Raw genomic sequence first — 20,716 nt, 5'->3', positions numbered from 1 at the left:
AACCACATTGCAGCCCACAAACGCTATGACAACCAACAAAGAGGAAATCCATGTATCGTGTTCGCCCTAATTGTTGTTCATCAGTTTTACACACTCGGGATTATAAACACGAGTCTCCTGCGTGCGAGACGAGTACTCTTGCGCTATGCACTAGAAAGTCTATCAATTAACACAGATTAAGCAGACTGCGGCGAAATCCTATTACTATGAAATGAACCTAATTCGTCGTTAACAGAAAACCAAGCCGATGTTAAACAAGTATGAATTTTACACTCGCTGGACCGATATAAACCATGCTACCTTATCAACAGTTAGTAATAGAATTTTGAGAATATGAGAGAGGATATAATTATTTCAAAATCAAGAACGCCGTAGCTTACAAGATAATGATAACCAACGAACAGGACGTCAAAATGAGGGCGAAACTCAGCTATCATAGTTTTCTTTTCAGCAGCGATATTGTGGACTTTAGAATGAATTATATCATCTGTACCATATTGAAAATTATATATATATATATATATATATATATATATATATATATATATATATATACATACATATATATACATATATACATATATATATGTATATATGTATATATATATAATTATATATATATATATATATATAGTACAACTGGTAATTAGTAAAAACCCAAAGAGAGTGCTTAATACTATTGCAGAGCAAATATGTGTTTTATTTTTTATTACCGTTTTATCTGTTTGGTTACATATGTTTCGGATTTTGGACAATGTTGACGATCCAACACTCTCGTCAGACCTAACAGAAATATTTGCTAATATTAGAAATACTTCTTCCTATATATATATATATATATATATATATATATATATATATATATATATATATATATATATGTGTATATATATATGACTTCTTCATTTAACCACATAACTAGAGAGCTTATTGGCTAACTAAAAATCAATAGTAGGTGCTTATATAAAATGCGAGAAAAGGAAAAGATCCCTGCATAAGCCTGATGAATACTAGCGTGGATGAAACGCGGAATATTCTGATTAGTTTAATCACCATATATATTTTATAACTTACTATATATATATATATATATATATATATATATATATATATATATATATATATATATATATATAAGCGTAGCCCAGAGGCTAAAGAATGGTGGTAGAGAGCTGTGTGTTTTGGGTTTTAGCAAATGACACCAAACTCATTTGCATATTTTTTTTAGTTTTTATCTCACTACTAAATATTAGGTAAAAAATAATTTAGAGAGAATTTTCACTATTATATAAATACGTAATCTATATGAATTAAAGTATTATATTTAACCGTATCTGACTACTGTGTGGCCTCCTATTTTTTTAAAATAAAATTCTCTTCTATTTGGCTGTTGTTTTATTGCATGTAATACGCAGGGAGTGAATATTTACAATAAAGTTTAACATCTGTTAGTGTTGGTAATTCAATGGTTAAAACAGTGGACGAATATAAATTCATTTTAAAACTGCTAAGCTTACGTCCTTTCCCATACGGTGACCATTTTAATGACGCAATATTTTACGAATAGACAGTGTGGATCTATTATAATTAATCTTGATCGAGTTGTTTTCCATCTGTAAAAAAACGGTTGGCAATAGCTTAGAATCTGTGTTTAGAATTATTTACCAACCCTGTTTAGTTAATAGCGATGAATCTACATTATTTAATGTGGTAACATACTCATCGTTATACGACTTATGACGATCGTCAACAACACCCTACATATTCTTCTCTCGCCACGACAGGAGCACACATCAGCGTTACTAATGTCATAAAATTGCCAGCAATGTTTTTAAAAAAAACAACAGTATGTTGGAAAAAGTGGATAACTCCGAAAATCTCCGAGTAAATACTATAAGAATACAAAAGAATTTTAATCATTTAGTAAAATATTTAATAATTGTATTAGCATTATCTTGTCAAATTATTATTTTTTACTTGTATCTTAAGCTAATACGTAAGGGGGCTTCTGTGATAGGATACAGATGATACATTCTGTCAGTAAGATATGTGTTCACGTTATATTCTCATTTCTACAGGTGTGTATGGAAGAGTAACTCGGTAGGAAATTATTTTATGTACCATATAAAAGAAGCAAATGTTGGTGATTAGATCACCTGCCCAGGTCTAGTAAAAAGACACTAGACACGGACGAATGAGATAAAATGATACGGACAAGAATGCGTGATTATATAGCTTGGCTGGGGAGTCCTCCGTTTTTGCAGCAGACCTGGCAGCACTTTCTATTGACTTAGTCTACTACCTGTTGTCTGAGAATTAGAGACCGAGAAGTTTAAACGTCGACATTTTTGGTTGTGTGCTATCGATGGTCGAAAACGCATTTAACGCTGATTGGAATATTATATATATATATATATATATATATATATATATATATATATATATATATATATATATATATATAAGGATATATATACACACACATATATACATCTATTCCATTCAAACTAATAGGTATAAAGCTGAATTGTCTATATATATATATATATATATACATTATATATATATATATATATATATATATATATATATATATATATATATAGTCATCCAATTGCAGTACTCTTTCGCTGTTTCACAGCTCATCGGTGCGGCTAGACAAGTAATTACCTCAAGGCGGGATAGAGACCCGATCGCCCAACCGCTATTGGAGTTTCTAACCGTTGCGCTATACCGCTGCTGTATGGGTAGTGAATTAACACTTTTTTGGCATTGTCCAACAAACCTAAGGCAAATTTGTTTACACAAAGAACATCGCTTTATACGCTAATGTGTATATCACTTACCGAATGCTCCACCTAAGAAAGGGAGCATTTATATATATATATATATATATATATATATATATATATATATATATGTGTGTGTGTGTGTGTATGTGTATTATTACACACACCCATACACACATACACACACACACATATATATATATATATATATATATTAGTGAATAATATTTAGATTGTACAGATAAAAACAAGATTATGCTCAATTCTTCCGCAAATTATATTAAAATAACAAATAAATTACTATATAAATTAAGTTGTAAGTAGTACTCTTCTGGTTGTTGAAGATCTTATCCTCAATGTGGGCCATACAAAAACTACAATTTTAGATAAGTTAAAATTTTACCGGTAATGTAATAAGAGAACAGGTTATCCCTAAATCTTATACGTTCGGTAGAAAGATTCCCGAGTTCGACAAGGTACACTTCCAACATTCTTAGGTCTATTTTGCCGTACTCGGGAACCTTTCAGTTGAACTCGTTAATCGGCACGGAATTCCAGACGAAAAACTGTATTTAACATGAGGATAGCATGCGCTCTTTCCCTCAGCTAGGACTGGGCAGATTAATCTTGAAATGAAAGAATATACTCTCCGTAAATTACAGATTCCCAAGTTACAAAGAAATATTAATTTTTGAAAAGATGCACCTGAAGAATGTCAGAGGTCACATACACCGAAACGTTATGCAAATAAAACTCAAGATGTAAAACAATAAACAAAAGCGTAAAAATAACACGAATAACAAACAAAGTTTCTTTACAGTTACCCTAATCTGAGAACAAAAAAAATCCCCGCGTTTGACAGAAAGATTTCTGAATTCACCAAGATACAGCTGAAGAAGATCGAGTGTTATATCGGCGGAAATATTTTTAAAATAACATACAATGTATAAATAGTATTTGAATAAACATACACAAATAGGCCCTTTTTGGTTTTCTCTCGTTTTTGTTTATGAGCCTTTAAATATATTTTCGACGTGTTTAGTGGTGTAAAAATAGTTCAACCTTTGGCCAATATAATAAACGATGCGAAGATGTGTAGCCTCATCTATAAATGTCATTTCGCATTTAGGCATAACACACAGCAACTTACATCCGTGATTTTATATACTGACTATAAGTAAACAAAAAACAAAGAAATAATCTCAAAACTAATAAATATAAAAGGTGAATTCATATTCATAGTGTCTAGATGTAACAAGAAACAGAGAAACGGTCGAAGAATAAATAAATTTGATTTGGAATACTAAATAAAGATTATAGGCAAATTACAACGTCTGCTTACCGATAGAGAGGATCGTTAAGACTTAATATACACAGTCTAGATCATACTAAAATTGTATCAGGCGTACAGCCCGTTTTAGACGGAAAATGAATCACAATGTTAGTTATGATACGCTTGGGATTTTCAATATTTTCCTTCGTATATATTAATAATATTTTTGGATAACAGAAATTGTTTTAGAGGTACATACTTATATTTGATCGTTGGCTTGATATAATAATGTTAAGCGTTGTATATGATCCACTTATGAGAGGTTGGGGAACTTTTGCTATAAATAGGTCTCTCAACTTTATTTTCTCCTTGTGTACCACTGATATCGATCGATTGCAGACACGTCTTTCTAGATTGGAATCCTGCCATCTAAGAGATGGAACACATCCGTTCATGTTTCGCAAATCTTCCTTTAAAATGTTTTGCAAATCTTCCTTTAAAATGTTTCCTCGTTACGTAACTATATTTAATTATAATCAAAAGGGAATGTCTCTATAAGTAACGATACATATTAACAATTACCTGGGGAGTAAAAAATAAGAGAGAAAAAATGGGTGATAGAGCGAAAAAATACAATTGTTTTGGCTTCATCTATATGCTTTTACTTTTTTCTTATTCAAATATTCTTAGCCGACATAAATAGCTGCAATAAACCTTGGTTTGAAAAAAAAATGCGAACAATGATGGCCGTCCGTATGAAGAATCCTTCTTGTTTGTAAATAATTAATGCATGAATAACCTACCTTTACATGGCGCGTGGGCGTTAACCTCAACCTTACAAGTCACTACCGTTTGTGGTTAAGACCGTTAGGCAATTTAGTAAGATCGTGCTAGATTGTGTTGCCAGAGCACCTGCATGTTTTATTAAATTTTACTTTAACGTTTTTAAAGATAGATTTTTAAAATTTTGTGAAAATGGTTCTACATCCAGCGGATGTTTTGCAGGAGTTAAGATCTGATTCTCCGACATACAACCTGGTAGGCATTGTACAGCAACAAAGCACAATAAAACTAACAATTTAATCAATCTTACTCGCTTCACTTGTGTATTCTTCAAGTCGAACTGATTAATTAGTTTATCATTTAATGTGTCTGTTTTTGTCTTACATCCTCAAGTTCTAGGCCGAATCTAATCAGTGAAATGGCTTTCATTAAAAATAGAATAATGAAAGATTTGTGAAAGAAAAAAACAAATTATTTACACATAGAAAACGGTACAATAAACATTGCCGAAGAAAAGAGATTCAAATCAAATGAAAATCGACAAGTTTTTTTTTCTTTGAATTTTTCAGTTGATTTTTATTTTTGAACAAAAGTTTAAGGTTTTCAACATCTGTACGAATAATTTCCTTAATAGCTCTTAACTATAGAATAAAGAAAGGAAAAAAGTCATTTAAACATTCTTTTTCAGATAAAAACGGTCAAAAAATGTGTGCAATTGGCTAAATGGTAAGAATCCAAGTTTGAGATCGAAAGAGACAATGGATACGTTCTGTATTGGTGTTGCGATGGTGTTTATAATGAGGCAAAGGTTACATAACTTCAACTATATCTCCTGAACTATTATTAATTTCGTTTACTAGTAATTAGACGAATAGAAACCATGTCGAGCACAGAAGACATTAATTGCACATATATCAGATAGTGTTATATTTTTTCTGACCAATTTTATTGTCGAAATAATAAATGCTAACTTTCTGTCTGCTGACAACCGCATTTGGAATCTGAATGCCGATGATGATTTGCAAAATATTTTTTTGTAAAGGAAAAACGCCCCAGACAAAGAGTGCATCCTCTTAATTTAAGCAGCTAACAAGCATGAAATGTGATGATCACAATCGCAGGATATGCCTATTGACCTTAGTCTTTAAAAGACCAATGTTAAATGATAGAGAAAAACCGTCAGCTGGAAGAGAGTTTCACAAGTCTGCTATTCTTAGAAAGAAGCTCTTGGAATAGACGCTGTGTTACAATAAGGTGTCAAAACAACAGATTGCAGAGAAAATAGGTATGGTGCAATTGAATCTCAGATACTTTTCTGTAACTTATCAAGACCTCTAGAAATATAAAAACAAATAACAGTAACAGAAAACTTTAGAGAGACAAAGTATTTGTATACGCGTGAGATAGATAGATATACAGACAGACAGACATACAGATATATATATATATATATATATATAGATAGATAGATAGATAGATAAGTAAAGCTATATCACTACAAAACGGTAAAATTTAGGAAGAAAAGATTACAATTGAAATACGCGGACACCAGAATGAGCATCACGAGACAAATTGTATTACGTTAAGTATCCATTTTACTTATCTATCGCGTTACTTATTTTATACGTAATATTGTTCACTATGTCCTGCTAAGTTTTAATGACGATAGCTTTCAGTATTGGTACATTTTTTAATTTAATTGCGGAATTTATGATTTTAATATCATTAAAGATGTGTTTTAATTCAGTGGATTATACAGTGCTATGTTTTTTAAATGCCACTAAATTGGATTATAATTTACAATGTGCATTATAGGTTCGTTTGAAGGAGTAGTGATAGTTTAACTTATCAGCTTTATAATATTATAGCAGTTATTTCGATGGCTAACTGCCTCCGCATGCGCGTTTTCGGTCACTTCTTGATATTCCTGTCTTTTCTCGAGCTTTTTATCCATTTGATTTGTCATTTGGAGATGAACTGACAAGGAAGTGAAACCGTTTGTGATGTATATAGAAGCTTCATTTATTATTTGAAGCTTCGCCTATCATTTTTTTTAAATTACAAGTATATATTATTGTTATCATTATTGTTATTGTTATTGTTATGTTAAGCATTTAAAGTAAATGTATGTTTCAATTTCGTCTGCGTTTTCTTCAGATTTTAAAATATTCGTATCGTTTTCAAACAAAGATTTCATTCTGTATTTTTTTCGTGTTCTCCTCAGACGCAGAAATAGTCTGTACTACCTGGGAAACTCCGTTAAGACCTGTGATTGGCCCCATAAATTCTCTGGTTGCTCATCCATTATCCCCTTTATTTTCAACATACTGTGTTCGATTGATTCGTTTAAAGAGAAATTCAGTATTTAAAAAAGCCTGGATTTCAGCACATCTCATGAGAAATACTAACAAATGATCACCAACTTTTTGTAGGTCACGATGATTGATTTGACGAATTTTGTTCGTAAACTAATCTAACATTTTTTTACACAAACAAGCGCTGTTGTTAAAGAAGAAGATCTGTCCGTTTTCTTTTTATTAAACTTTAACATAAAATCGGTTAGCATGGAGGCTAAGTGCATATCGATCCAACGCTATAGTGTAAATCCATTAAAAGCAGGGATTTGACGAGGAGTAGAGATTAAGTTTGATACTGAAGAAAAGTTGTTCTTTTTTAATTTAGGAATAAATTGTTTAGAAAACTTAGTGCATCGTTGATGCTAAGTGCTTTAAACTTCCTCACACCATTCGAAGACTTTAGTCGAATTGAGATTTGTAAAAACGTAAAAGAAAAGTACACATATTATTAATTTCGTATGAATTAAGATTTCGTATTAGCATTGGTTTTGTAAACATGTTTCTAGTCATAATTTTTTCTAGAACAAGCAGGAACAACCAGAGATTGCCTATATCTTTAGCGAAAATATTTCTGGATTCGAAAATGGCAACGACCGTCGTAAATAGAAGATGGCCCTTCCATTAAAATTCGCGTGACAAGGTTCAACGCCCAGAGACGAACATCATTGCTTATTACGAATTTCTCTTTTATTTCTCAGGGACACGGATGAAGAATTTATAGAACTGGGTACTAGTGAATGTATTTTGTTTTATCCTATTTTACTGACTGTTTTCCTCATCTTCAGAGTTGTTGTCTTACCGCGTTTCGGCCAACTCATATTCTGGCCTTCTTAACAACCTGAAGAATGCAAAAGAAAAAAGTTGTCCCAAAGGTTGTTAAACAACAACAACAACAACCATAAAGATAAGGATAAGAGTCAGCAAAAAATGACTACACAAATTATGAAACCTTATCTCAAAGCATTTCGAAACTCAAAACTAAATAATATATAATGATGGCAGTTTATTTCCAGAAAGATAAAGAATTAATTTACATTTGGACACGTTCAATTTAAGGACTAGTGTTTTTTAAATGAGTTATAATTTTTTTGCCAGGAAAATACTGCGAAGTAGTTATATATATATATATATATATATATATATATATATATATATACATATATATATATGTATATATATGTATATATACATATATATGCATATATATATGTATATATATGTATATATGTATATATATGTTTATATATATGTATATATATGTTTATATATATATATATATATATATATATATATATATTCATTAAAAGTGTATGTAATTATTAATTCACACCTGCCTTTAATTTTAAGTACTTAAAAAGGGAATCGTTTCCAATGAATTTTTAGGAACATTTTTGTCAATACTTTTTTTATAATAGGGAACACGTTAGTTTAATTATTTTTTTACTAAGATGCCTCATAAAATGTATATTATTTAATCATAAAATTGAGAAATCTAATGAATTTTTTTTTAGTTTTGAAACGCATTTGACAAATAATTTAAATATTTTCTGTCTGTTCAATTAACAATAAATAAAATGACATATTTAATGTATTTTTGGTTTTAACATCTGTTGGAAAAATAATTTTACATGGGTTTTTTTCAATTATATCATATTTTGTTCACAATATATAAACTTAGCAACGGGACCTTACGAATGCAATCTTTTTAGTTATTTTTTTTTTCACTTCTTGAATTCTGTTAAAACTTGTTTTCTAGAAGTGTTTCAAGGATGTTACTTGTATAAGGACGATTTTTTGTATTATAATATTCATATGATATAGTGTTAATCCCCGTTCAAATGTATTTAGCTAGAATGCACTAATATATGTCAATAAAGAATTGAACTATCACTGTTTTTATATTTATTTAAAAATAATTCTGAACTTTTACATCAACAACAATTATAATACTTACAAAACATATAAATTACAGTGTTTAGTACTTTAAATGCAGAATTCGGCGTGCTGAAATTAAAACGTTATTATCTAGAAACAAGTTCTAACTAAATTATCCAATATATCATTATTTTGGGGGATACAAAACTTTATTATAGCTGTAAAAAAGGGAACATCAAGTTTTCTTTCATGGTTACAGAAGGGCGTGGAAAACACTTTCAATGACGGGGTTTAAAACAATATATATAAATAAGTTGGTAGAGTCGGCTGACCAAGTTTCGCCCTTTCTTTTCAAAGCCGTTTCGTTTTTTTTTAGGGAAACGAAATTAAAGTAGAGAACGACTAAAATAAAATCAAACTATCAGAAAGGGGAAGAATAGAAAAACGACTAAAATCCATTTATCGTTATGATAATTATACAATGGAACGGATATGTTTCAATTAGTTTCCATCTACCAAAAATCTCTAGTCGGCTTTGAAAAATGAGGGAAAAACCTGTTCGCCTGACTCTACCACCTTTATTTATGTAACTTTTTTTATAACCTCCATTGAATGTTTTCCCTCTGTCCCTCTTTGTACCATTGGCACAAAAATCTCTTCTTTTTAGCAGCTATAATATATATATAGATATTATATATATATATATATATATATATATATATATATATATATATATATATATATACTAGCATGGGTGCCCGGCGTTGCCCGGGTGTTTGGAGGTGTATGCTGAGAAAAAAAAAGGGGGTAATTTTTTAAACTTTGACCCCTATTATGACCCCTGGAAATTTATTGTTTTGGGCTCAAATCAAGTTATTAAGTTAGATCCATGTCCACGGAAGCTATATCTAAAATTTAAAGTGTGTAGACCCAAAATTGTCGGAGAAGTTTGGTAGAGTTCTCAAAGCTCAAATCGTTGAACTTTGACCCCTTAATCGCCAAATTTCTGGCTAAAAACCGATCACATAGATTTTTCCAAATATACCCTGTATATCAAATTTCGAGTCTGTAGACTAAAAATTGACAGAGTTATTTCGTAGGGAAATGTACACACACACACACACACACACTTTCACTTTTATAGATATATAGATTTAAAATTTGAGTCTGACAGAATGACAAAATTATATTGCAAACCGATATATTAAACAAACGAACTTCAAAGAGACAAATGAACACATAAGTAAAAACAATTTGTATTAGAAAACATTTATTATTCCACGTCTTTTTTTACAGACCTGACGACTGAGGTTCGCTCTTAATAAAAATTGTTTTTTATAGTCTTAATTTTGACTTCCTTTTTCATAAAAAACTAAAAAAAAAAATCAAGAAAGAAAAGAAATTTAATTTTATTTTTTCATTAATTTCTTTCTGTGCAAAGCAATTCTTTCAAACATACTCTGTTTCCAAAATGTTTTTATTTTATTCCCCTTCCCCTTCATTCATGTCCCTCTGCATCCTGGCAAGATTACTGTACACATAGATTCGAAAAAATAGTCAAAAACAAATATATAAATAAATGTTATCAAAGGCAAGATAAGTTACTTTTCTACCTAACTGGATATCTTTTTTGTGTTTTTATTCAATGTAATATATTTATTCAGCTCGAAAAACATACAGTGTTTACCGATGTGTTGGAAAATTCAAGATGGCGTCTCACACCCTCTTTAACACCGTAAGTTTGGGAAAAGGTGTTATAAATAAAAAAACTATACAAAATACTATTAAAAACCCGCCGAATATATGTCAACCTATGTCACGGTAACATATATTGAGCGAGTTTTTAACAGTATTTTAACAGGGCACATCGTAAAAACTGACCCATTAATTTTCCTGAAGTAAAAACTATATCGTTTTTAAACTTTTAAAACTGTACATTATAAAAAGAAAACTGTTCGAGTGATTTTTTTATCCACTCAAGGATAAGGGTTAATAGGTATACATTAGTCATTGTGATTTTAGCATAGTAAACAGTGGGAATTTTGTAACTTGGATTACTTGAAAAAGAAAACTGTTCGAATGATTGAAAATGAAAACAAAATAACAATGTAAATATATTGATAAGAACAAAACAAAAAACAAACGAAGTTTCCGTTTCAGGAACCCGAGTTTAATTTTATGTCATAATTATTCAACTCGTTAGCGGTTTTATTCAGCGATTAGGGATAACCATACGACATATCTAATTACCAAAGCGATTTTTTTTAAATTTTTTTTTTTATTAAAACTAAACCTGTTTAGTTTTAATGAACCAATTTTTTTAAAGCCAACACTTTAGTTATTTTGAGAGCGTGCAACTGCACCCGAAAGGTTGATTAGGAAACTCCAAATCCTTTTATGACTCGGGAAAAAAGGGCTTTTTATCGGCTTAAATGATAAACTAATGTTAAATATTAGTATTTGCCATCGATTCTGAAATAAAATGAAATCCTGACATTGTGATCATTTTTGCAGGTGTTATGTGCCAAATATTGAAATAAGAATGTTTAAATTCAATTATTGTAATTTAAGTCTTTAATTTTAAAGTCGATTTTATTTATAAAATATCTTTTTAGAAATCAATCTCAAAAACAATCTGAACAATAAATCTCTTTTGTTATGGCTAAGTTTTTGTCAAGGGTAGAAATTATAATAGACAAGTATTCATCCATGATGACATTTTACCGATTTCCTGGTTTACAGGTATTCTTGCTAAATTTCTTCGAAAGAATTGACATAAACAATACTTCAACTAAATACGTATATTTCATGCAATAATGACTTTTATTTCTTCTGACTTTTCCTAAACTAAACATAAAACATCGGTTAGGGTTAGTTTAACATTCTGTAAAAGTACCTTCCGTTTTTTTGTTTGTTTGTTTGTTTTTTTTGTACTTCTGCAGAGAAGGTAAAAAACCGATAAAAACTGGATATATTTTTTGTGTTTTTATTCAATTTAACATGTTTATTCAGCTCGAAAAGAATACAGTGTTTACCGATGTGTTAAAAAATTCAAGATGGCGTCTCACACATTCTTTAACACCGTAAGTTTGGGAAAAGGTATTATAAATAAAAAACTATACAAAATACTATTAAAAACCCGCCGAATATATGTCAACCTATGTCACGGTAACATATATTGAGCGAGTTTTTAACAGTATTTTAACCGGTTTTTTATTTATTGCACCTTTTTCCAAACTTACCGTGTTAAAGAGAGAATCGGCCGCCATCTTGAATTTTCCAATACATCGGTAAACACTGTATGCTTTTCGAGCTGAATAAACGTGTTAAATTGAATAAAAACACGAAAAATTTGCTTTTGATAACATTTATTTGTTATATATTTGTTTTTTTTGCAACTTATTCGAATCTATGTGTACAGTAATACAAACCCGAAATGAATTTAAGACCACGAGTGAAATGAGAAAAAGAAGTCAGCGGGTTTGGTTGCCATAACAACGTGACGGTAGTGAACGTGTGTGTGTGCGTGTGTGCGCGTATTTCGTGTAGTTTAGTTTCGTATAATAGTTTCGTATTTTTTTAATTTGTAAATAACAAGTTATTAAAAAATTAAACCCTGATGGACAATAAATAAAGCCATAATATTTTATGGTAAACGTAAGAGCGTAGAAACGATTGTTTTTTAGGAGATGTGATTATTGGATTAACCAATCAGAAATCGTCTGTGGCACACACACACATCTCTGTTTTTATAGATATATATATAGAAGATAGATATAGATATAGATAGATAGATAGAAGATAGAAGATAGATTAAATGTTAAATAGATTTTGTAAATAGTACAGTTGAAATGATTAGAATATTTCCAATATGTAATAAGGTCGAGGTAATTAGTTAAAGAGATTTAATATAATGTGATATGCAAAATGAGCATAAGTCATTCGATATGGGGGTGGTTTGTAGAATAGTATATAAAGAAATTAGGCAAAGATTCTTATGTCTCCTATAACAGAAACATCCTAAAATGGGTTCTAATGTTTCTCTACCAGGAGAGATCTACCCTCTTACCTCCTTTATATTTCGTTGATGATGGAGAGCTGTACACACAGACAGAAACACACGACCCCTATAACTTTATAAATATATATATATATATATATATATATATATATATATATATATATATATAAAACAGCCTGACGAATCCTAGCGTGGGTGGAACGCGGCATATTCTCTGTAGCTTAATTGCCATATATATTTTATAACTTACTATCTAGCTCTACAAAAGTATTGCGCATTGTTGAAGTAAATACTTCACAATAAGTTTAATAATAAGTTTCATAAATAAGTTTACGCATACATTCATACTTTTATACTTTCATAGTTTCATCAGTAAGTTTACGCATACATTTATACTTTCGGATATTAATTTATGTGATTAAATGAAGTATATATATATATATATATATATATATATATATATATATATCCAAATACATATACACTAATACATAAAAATGAATAATAATCAAGGCAGGTTTCAAACTCCCATAGTTTTATTGTCATCGAAATCGATAAAATTACCATTTTTCAATCAAATCGATTGATGGTTTGTATCCATCATGCGGGCACCAATTTCGAACGCACCTCTATCATTATTTGCTGTTTATTTTAAACGTCGGTTCTTTCGGCTCGTGTGGTAATATCACTTATCAAATGCGCTTATCATGTTAGGCATGTTTCACATATAAGTAGTTCATTATAAGGTAGTGCGTGGCTTTGAAAAATAGTGATGAAAAGAAGTTCTGAAATGATTCGATATGATACAACGTTCATTCGTCCACTTATTTCTGATATTTTGCTGGAACGTTTTATCCAAGCAACGAGATAGGTAGGTAAATAGATAATCATATAGATAACTATTATTATCTAAGCTAAAGACGGTAAAATAAATTAGTACCGCAAATGTAATAGAAATCAAATGATCGAGGCAACTGGGTAAAGTCTGTGAAAAAAATAACGTTGAGCAAAAATAGACGCGAAAAGAAATGAACAAAGCCAAAAAAATTCCCTCATTATAAGATGACAAAAAATGATGTTTAAAGAAAAAAAGACAGATACAGGAGAAAAGTCGGCGAAAAAAGAAAACGAATTCGCAAATCCATTTCCAGATCATTCTCTTTTTTGTTCGCTTGGATTGAAAAGTGATTAAAAGAAGCGAGATTAAATTATCGCCAAACTCTCCAATTAAGTGGAAGAAACTCAAGTACAAATTAAACGTGCGCTGATTTGTTGTGTGCTTGAATCGATTAAGAAAAGGAATAGACGATTCTGTTCGGTAATCTGCGTTTAGTACTTTTTTTTATTTCGCCTTTAAGTATCTTGAGACATGCCAAAACTAAAAGGTAATGCTTTTTATCCGTGGGTGACAATTTCAATCTCAGGCACGCTTCTATGCCAACGCTAAAACACGCATCCACTATAAACACCGTCGAAAACACACATATACCAAAGTATACGAAAACTTATTTCATGCGTACTTCCTCAAATCAAAACCTGAAACGACCGTCAGCATTTATGACTGAATTAATGTTAGGACCGACAGTTAAACGTGCTTAAGTAATAAATGGCACTGACCGAAGAACTGGGTGTTCCAAGTTCGAATCCAATTCTTTCCACAAAATCATTTTCATTTAAGACATTGACAACGTTCGTTTAGTTCTTTCTCTTAGTACCCAATGTCGATTTATAAAGAGTTCTGACAAGTAAAATATGAACAGAAATCAATGCAAAATAATAGAATCAGTTGATTTATACGATATAAATTAACGTTTACTACAGCGTGAAACGATAAAATTGTCGCTTTAAAGACAACAACTACAGCGTTATCGTGAAGGATTTGTCGAGGGGGGCAAGATATTGGAGATCAGACGAGCATTTGCAATTGGAAATATCGACAAAACAAAGACACGCGCATACAGTCTCTTCTGTGGGAGAAAGGCTGAAGGGAAGAGAAAAGGACATCCCCCGCTAAGCTACGAACTCTATTTTGTACTTTGTCAAGGAAGGATTGCTTGTTTTTAGCAGCTCTTGCTCTGATGTGGCAGCAGTACTCCATCCTTCGACTTACTTGCCTTTTATATAAATAGAGAACTGCATCAGCAGTGAGATATCTACTGGATGGTGGAAGGATCCCGCCATTTTTCCCAGCGACCTTGGCATCAGATTTGATGTACGTGTTCCATTTCAGACCAGGAGAAAAGGTCAATCACAGAAGGTGGCCTCCCCAAGATTATAGCCATCCATTTCAATTGATGACAGATCAATGATCAGAGCTTTGACGATGTAACGATATAAGCTTGGTTTTAGATGCATTAAAAGTAACCAGTCACCTCTTACCCCATTATACCACCCGTTCAAGATCAGAAGAGAGATAATCAGAGAGAATTTTGTCATTTACGGCCTTTGGTGTGTTGCTATATTTGGTCGTGTTCACCAATTATATGTTTTTTTTTTCTGAAAGAAACAGGGATATCGATGAATGCTTTAAGACACTTTATCAAATCTCTATTACTAACGATTACTACGATATTATCCCATTGATTACTGTACATGCCATAACCGTTATCCTCGAGTGGCATTCTGGCCTTGATAAGTGATGACTACCATGTGGAAAAAATGAAAAAAAACACTTTCTATTTTTCTTGTTACATAATACAATTGTGAATTGACATCAAACGGACGCCCAAGGGATTCGATCGGAGGCTATGCCGTTTTGTCTGTCAACATTTGCGCCAATAAATATTGTTTTTTAGAGAATCAATAGAGTGGCGATTTCCCAGTAATAAATAGTGACGAGAGATTTTTCAGTGAGTAGTATTTTAAAATGTTTCCGTTAACGCTAAGAGATATATTCCAGAAATTGTGTCAAAGGAAAAAGTGTCATTTAGGATTACTTGAAACATTTCCGTGATAGGTGAAAAATACACTTTGATTTATTTGTAAGATTAAAGTTTAACATCACAATTATCTTTTCTATTAAAAATAAGGATTTAGTGTCGGCAAAGTGAAAGAACAGTTGTACTCTACTTATCAAATAATTGTCGCGTAATATAATGAATAAATAAGTTTGATTTAAATTAAAGGAAACATACATTTTTTAAACAAAAACACACTTTTACTAAAGTTAAAGTTTTCAGTAGCAAAAAAAAAATGAAATAATTTATTTCGGCTTTTTTATGAAAATACAGCATCATACATTATAAAAATTAAAAAAAAAATATTTTTACAGGAACATTAGGAAAAAAGCACCTAAAGTTCGTATTACTGAAATCGATATAACTCGAAGAAAAATTAATTTCTCGAACTATGCATATTATCAATGATTTATGCATTGGGTATCTAATATTTTCCCGCCAAAAATGTAATTGCAAAAAGTATTTCTCATTTTTCACGGTTACATTTTAACGTGATCTTTATATGCAAGATTCTAATATTTTCATTGCACGCATGGATGTATACTCGTTAATGTTAGATAATTATCATATAATCACGGAAAATAAAGTAAGAATAATTAAATTGAAAAACAGGAACATACAAAAGTAATTAAATTAAGAAATGGAAAGAATTATACAAACGTTCCATTCCGTTAAGTACGGATGCACAGTCTTGAAAAGAAAAGGAAACTCGTCCATTTTGTTCCCTCAAACGTTTCCTCCAACTACACGACGTCATTTTCAGATACGCCTGTTTGTGTCAGTCAACTTTAAATTCCACGTAAACATTCCGATTAATTAAAACGTTCGTTTGTATTTTTCACGTGGGTAATCTAACATTAAAACGGGTTCATTTTATATTATGATGATTCATTAATAAATACTGACATTTTCATAAGAATTGTTTGAGTTCTTGGATTTTTATCAATTTTAAAGTGAAGGGAGGGGTTTGCGATTGCAAAAAATAAATTAAAACAAAAAACAATGCTCGATACGCCGGAACATTGTTAAATAATAATAAAAGTATGTACTTAATGTGTTTCCGTAATTCTTTGAATTTCACCGACATGTTCTGTTTTTACGCTATGAACTAATCTTGTTGCTACCATGGCCACATTTTTGGATAATTATTCCTTTTTTATTAGCAAAAGTTTAGTACATGTGTTGTATTAATTCATTAGTTTAATACTTTAACTTAATACTACACTTGAAAATAATTCCAGAAAACCTGTATTTCTCTTGCCAGAAAAATATAAACACGATCTTTGTAATAATAAATTTTTACGTGAAATGTAGGGTTTTTTCAAATTTGAGATACAATTATTCCAGCATTGTTTTTTTATTTTACACTCTATTTTTTTTTTATAAATGTAATCTTTCAAACATAATCAAAAAGTAAGCGAAAATAAAAAAAAAATATTATGATTAGCGGGCGTTCAAAACCAGGTTCCCTATCTAAGTAGTCTTTAGATTTGCCCGTGCTTATTAAACTCCTATGAATTATAAAATAATGTGGCCATTTATATATTTTTTTAGATAAAAAATTCGATTTTAATCGAGTGGGTAAGAAGGGGTAAACAATTTTACTCTCAATAAATTGTTTTAAATGAAAATATTGAAATTCATTTTAATAGCTAAAGTATATATGCCATTTTAATAGCTAAAGTTTCTATGTTAAATTAAGAAATTTGGCCAAACTATTAGCTTGGTATAATAATATAATAATGTTGTTTTTTTGACGTTAATCTCTCTCTCTCTCTCTCTCTATCTCTCTCTGTCTCTCTATCTATCCCCCCCTCTCTCTCTCTATATATATATATATATGTATATATATGTATATACAAATACACACACACGACTATATATTTGCAGCAACCTAATATTAAGCAACTAGAAAAAAGTAATATATACATGTATATATATATTTATATGTATATATATATATATATTTCTATGCATATATATATATATATATATTTATATATATAGTAAGCGAGAGAGAGAGTTTGTCAATCTTAATCTAAATTTTTTACCATTTCTAATGCAAATGTATTCAAAGTTGGAGTTGTCTTTTACTTTTACTGCTGGCCTTTTCCTCTACTGACAAAAATCAATCGGCTTCGAAATATAAAGACCTAAAGAGGTTTCTTCTATCATTCCTGTTTCTAAAACCCATATGATGTTCCTATGTAAGTTAAATCTTTTCGTCTTAACTTATTCTATATATATATATATATATATATATATATATATATATACATTCATATACTTTTAATATATAAATATATATATAGTACTAGTTAAATTTATTTAAGGCTTAGTCATTAAGTTAATGGTGATTATTTTGCTGATAAAATAAGCGGTTAAAGATATTCACATAATCAAATGTATACAGATTTGTGTAAATACATTACTTAGTCCTTACTTACCACGTGACTTCATTAAGTCTCATGATACCGAATATCATTACAAATTATAAACTTATATAAAAATTATAAACTTATACAAACAGCATGCACTCATAATACTAGTTCTACGGAAAAATACATTATTTTTTTTAACTATGAGCCGTACGTCCAGCGGATTTTCTATGAAAGATGTCTTTTTGCTAGAGATTCTTTTTGCCCATGTTCCTTTCTGATTACACGTTGCTTATCTTCAAACCAAATGCTATAATATTCTCATAGTAAACTTGCCCATCATCACTAATCCAATGCAGTTTACACCATTGCGCAATTCTGCTGCTCTCATAGTGGTCTTCATCTTTCAACTAACAACTATTCATTATCTCCTTAAGCTTGATTAACATATAAGCTTTAGTGACTCTTGAACTTGCTAATTGGTGATTCAATATAACAGAGGCCGGACGCGCGTATGTCAGGTGCAGCAGATATATATAAATGACTAATCTTCACGCAGTGTGAGAGAGAGAATAATAATTCGATAAACGAGGACAGAAAGAGGCGGGTTACACACGTGGCTCAAAAGCGACAGAGAAAGGTGTGTCTTAAACAATGCCGGAAAAAGAGCACAACTAATCTACAGGACAGAGTCTTTTTATTATCAGGAGATTTTTTTAACAAGAAACTAGGCGTTTTTGTAAGTATCTGTTGTTCCAATTGAAAAAAAAAGAGAGTCGAATTCTTACATGTCATTTTCCTGTCGATTGTCTTGGTCCCTAACTACGATGTTACACCAATATTAAAATTAAACAACGCTAGAAATGAAAAGGTACGACAAGTGAAATTGGGACGAATGCATTCTTCAATATGCGTCAATATATTGTTAGTAAAGGTAGTAATTATATTATTCATATCGATTAGACCATACCGAATACGGTTCCTCTCTTGTATGTTATTTTCATAACGTTTCGCTAGATGTATATCTTATCAAACTAGGGAATCCTCGGGTTTTAACATGTGACTTTCGAACGGAACTATATGGAATCCACAGGAGTAGCCTGTTTAAATTCCAGCAGCGTCTTTAGTAATTTGCAATTGCCATTTCGTCTGCTTTGATGAAAGACCCTTCAATTTCCACAAGGATATAATTTACAACCGGATTTTATTCATTAAGCCACAGGTTCTTGCAGATAAAAAAAAAACTGCAAATTACTCATGACTTCTGCCCATCGTGGGTGACCGGAAAAGAACATGATACTCTCATAGACAAGTTAACGGATTATGTATGGAATATCTTGCGTTCGATAGAAAAATTCCAAAATTTGACAAAATACACCTGAATAAGATCGGAGGTTACCTCGGCTTAAAAGTTGTAAAGATAACACTGAAATTAAATCACTAATCTCAATAACCCATATAATACGAACTATTAGTTGTCATCTTAAAATCTCAGAAACATAATGTACGCTTAGTCCATCAAACCAGGGTTGGAACCAAATTGCTAGCTTTTATTCCATTCTATAATTATTGAATTGGCGACAAAATTCATCATATTCTTCGTAATTACCTTTACGAAATTGACGCCAAAAGCTAAATAAACATAGCACTGTCTCAGGTTAGACAGGAAATAGATTGCAGGCAATTACTTCCAAGTTTAATTAAAATATAAGGTGTGATATGTTCGCAACCCTAATCTTTGATTAGATGGATATTCCCGAGGATAAATGAATTCCCAATTAGTTGGTAGAATTGTAAAATTTCGTTTGTAATTTGTTAGAGGTGTCTTCAAATGTTGTTTTAAGTATTCATTGGACAAATCACCAGACTCGTTCAAGAGATCATAGAAAAATGTTTATTCATTCGAAAGTTTAACGCATACTATAAGAGCTTAAACAGTTACTTTCGTAGTCTTCCATCCCAGACAGCGGACATAGGTATATCTTTAAAAAAAAAACACACTCTTGGCTAGTGGCCGAAAAATATCGTGAATGGCGCACCGAATGGCTTTCAGAAGCTACTATATACTGCGCCAGCATATTCACGTGAATTAAACATTACATACAAGATAATTTATTTAAAGTTAAATATGTTGAAGTTGTAATGTAGAAACATTAGAGTATCTCCATTTTAAGGGCACAACCTGTTATTTCTTGGTTCATACACATTCCCGCATGTATTAAAAGGTTCTCACTCTCTACGGATGTATAGGGTGCGTGTAAATATGTTGGATGCCGTTTATTT

This window comes from Euprymna scolopes, chromosome 25 (genome assembly GCF_053919585.1).
Source record: "Euprymna scolopes isolate OS-2025 chromosome 25, ASM5391958v1, whole genome shotgun sequence".
In the NCBI taxonomy this organism is placed as follows: Eukaryota; Metazoa; Mollusca; class Cephalopoda; order Sepiida; family Sepiolidae; genus Euprymna; species Euprymna scolopes.
Note: the sequence above shows the minus strand (reverse complement) of the source record.